This window comes from Chiloscyllium punctatum, unplaced genomic scaffold (assembly GCF_047496795.1).
Source record: "Chiloscyllium punctatum isolate Juve2018m unplaced genomic scaffold, sChiPun1.3 scaffold_116, whole genome shotgun sequence".
NCBI lineage: Eukaryota > Metazoa > Chordata > Chondrichthyes > Orectolobiformes > Hemiscylliidae > Chiloscyllium > Chiloscyllium punctatum.
The window spans coordinates 557,380-561,022 of NW_027309850.1; positions in this window are offsets into that span (position 1 = coordinate 557,380).

The window sequence follows — 3,643 nt, forward strand, 5'->3', positions numbered from 1 at the left end:
AGATTTACACTCTTCTCAGTTAAGGGCAATGACTCTGTGCTGGCTGGTTCAATATATATAACCAGGAGATTTACACTGTCCTTAGTTTAAGGCACTTACGCCATGCTGGCTGTTTAAATATATATAACCAGGAAATTTACACTCTCCACAGTTGAGGGCAATAACTCTGTGCTGGCTGTTTCAATATATATAAAACCAGGAGATTTACCCTCTCCTCATTTTAGGGTAATGACTCAGTGCTGGCTCTTTAAATATATATAACCAGGAGATTTGCACTCTCCTCAGTTTAGGGTAATGACTCAGTGCTGGCTGGTTGAATATCTATAACCAGGAGATTTATACTCTCCTCAGTTTAGGGCACTGAGTCTGTGCTGGCTGGTTAAATATATATAACAAGGAGAATTACACTCTCCTCAGTTTAGGGCACTAACTCTGTGCTGGCTGATTGAATATATCTAGCCGGGAGACTGACACTAGCCTCAGTTTAGGGCACTGACTCTAAGCTGGCTGGTCAAATTTGTACAACCCGGAGATTTACACTCTCCTCAGTTTAGTGCACTGAGTCTGTGCTGGCTGGCTAAATATATACAACAAGGAGAATTACACTCTCCTCATTTAGAGAACTGACTCGGCGCTGGCTGGTTAAATATGTATAACCAGGAGGTTTACACTCTCCTCAGTTTCGGGCAGTGACTCTGTGCTGGCTGGTTAAATATATAAAACCAGCAGATTTACACTCTCCTCAGTTTAGGGCACTCACTCTGCGCTGTCTTGTTAAATAAATATAACCAGAAGATTTATGCTCTACTCAGTTTAGTGCACTGACTGTGTGCTGGCTGGTTAAATATATATGACCAGGAGATTTACTCTCTCCTCAGTTCAGGGCAATGACTCTGTGCTGGCTTTTTAAATATACATAACCAGGAGATTTTCACTCTTCTCAGTTTCGGTCACTGACGTTGTGCTGGCTGGTTAAATGCATATAACAAGAAGATTTCCCCTCTCCTCAGTTTCGGACACTACCTCTGTGCTGACTATTTGAATATATATAAAAAGGAGATTTACGCTCTCCCTTCAGCTTAGAGCACTGACTCTGTGCTGGCTGTTTAAATAGATATAACCAGGAGATTTACACTCTCCTCAGTTTCGGGCACTGAGTCTGTGCTGGCTGGTTAAATGTATATAAACAGGATATTTACACTCTCCTAAGTTTAGGACACTACTTCTGTGCTGAATGTTTGAATATATATAAATCGGAGATTTACGCTCTCCCCTCAGTTTAGAGAACTGACTCGGCGCTGGCTGGTTAAATATGTATAACCAGGAGGTTTACACTCTCCTCAGTTTCGGGCAGTGACTCTGTGCTGGCTGGTTGAATATACATAACCAGGAGATTTACACTCTCCTCAGTTTAGGGCACTGACGCTGTGCTGGCTGGTTAAATATATATAATAAGAAGATTTCCCCTCTCCTCAGTTTAGGACACTACATCTGTGCTGATTATTTGAATATATATAAAAAGGAGATTTACGCTCTCTCCTCAGTTTAGGGCACTGACTCTGTGCTGGCTGTTTAAATATATATGACCCGGAGATTTACTCTCTCCTCAGTTCAGGGCAATGACTCTGTGCTGGCTTTTTAAATATACACAACCAGGAGATTTTCACTCTTCTCAGTTTCGGTCACTGACGCTGTGCTGGCAGGTTAAATACATATAACAAGAAGATTTCCCCTCTCCTCAGTTTAGGACACTACCACTGTGCTGACTATTTGAACATATATAAAAACGAGATTTACGCTTTCCCCTCAGATTAGGGCACTGACTCGGCGCTGGCTGGTTAAATATATATAACCAGGAGGTTTACACGCTCCTCAGTTTCGGGCAGAGACTTTGTGCTGGGTGGTTAAATATATATAACCAGGAGATTAACACTCTCCTCCGTTGAGGGCACTGACTCTGTGCTGGCTGTTTAAATATATATAACCAGGAGATTTACCCTATCCTCAGTTTAGGGCACTGACTCTGCGCTGGCTGGTTAAATATACATAACCAGGCGATTTACACTGTCCCCAGTATATGGCACTGACATTGTGCTTGCTGGATAAATATATATAACCATTAGAATTACACTCTCCTCAGTTGAGGACACGACCTCTTTGCTGACTATTTGAATATATATAAAAAGGAGATTTACGCTTTCCCCTCAGATTAGGGCACTGACTCGGCGCTGGCTGGTTAAATATATATATAACCAGGCGGTTTACACTCTCCTCAGTTTCGGGCAGAGACTTTGTGCTGGGTGGTTAAATATATATAACCAGGAGATTTACACTCTCCTCCGTTTAGGGCACTGACTCTGTGCTGGCTGTTTAAATATATATAACCAGGAGATTTACCCTCTCCTCAGTTTAGGGCACTGACTCTGCGCTGGCTGGTTAAATATACATTACCAGGCGATTTACACTGTCCCCAGTATATGGCACTGACATTGTGCTTGCTGGATAGATATATATAACCATTAGAATTACACTCTCCTCAGTTTAGGGCACTGAATCTTTGCTGACCGGTTAAATATATAAAACCAGGATATTTACAATCTCCGCAGTTTAGGGCAATGACTCTGTGCTGGCTCTTTAAATATATATATAACCATGAGATTTATCCTCTCAACAGTTTAGGTCACTGAGTCTGTGCTGGCTGGTCAAATATATAAAACCAGGGGATATACACTCTCTTCAGTTGAGGACAATGAGTCTGTGCTGGCTGGTTAAATATTCGTAACCAGAGGATTTACAGTCTCCTCAGTTTAGGGCACTGACTCTGTGCTAGTTGGTTGAATATATCAAGCCGGGAGCTGTACACTACCCTCAGTTTAGGGCACTTACTCTAAGCTGGCTGGTTAAATATATATAACTCGGAGATTACACACTCTACACAGTTTAGGGCAATGACTCTGTGCTGACTGGTTAAATATATATATAAAAAACAAGGAGATTTACCCTCTCCTCAGTTTAGCGCACTGAGTCTGTGCTGGCTGGTTGAATATATATAACCAGGAGAACTGCACTCTCCTCAGTTTAGGGCACTGATTCTGTGCTGGCTGTTTACGTATATATAACAAGGAGATTTACACTCTCCTCAGTTTAGGGCACTGATTCTGTGTTGGCTGGTTAAATATATATAACCAGAAGATTTACAATCTCCTCAGTTGAGGGCAATGACTCTGTGCTGGCTGGTTAAATATATATAACCAGGAGATTTTCCCTCTCCTCAGTTTAGGGCACTGATTCTGTGCTGGCACTTTAAATATAAATATATATAACCAGGAGATTTACCCTCTCCTCGGTTTAGGGCACTGATTCTGTGCTGGCACTTTAAATATAAATATATATAACCAGGAGATTTACCCTCTCCTCGGCTTAGGGCACTGAGTTTGTGCTGTCTGGTTAAATATATATAACCAGAAGATTTAAGCTCTCCTCAGTTTAGGGCAATGACACTGTGCTGGCTGGTTAAATATATATAACCAGGGGATTTACACTCTACTCAGTTTAGAGCAATGACTCTGTCCTGGCTGGTATAATAAGTACATCACAAGGAGATTTACACTCTCTTCAGTTTAGGGCACTGACTCTGTGCTGG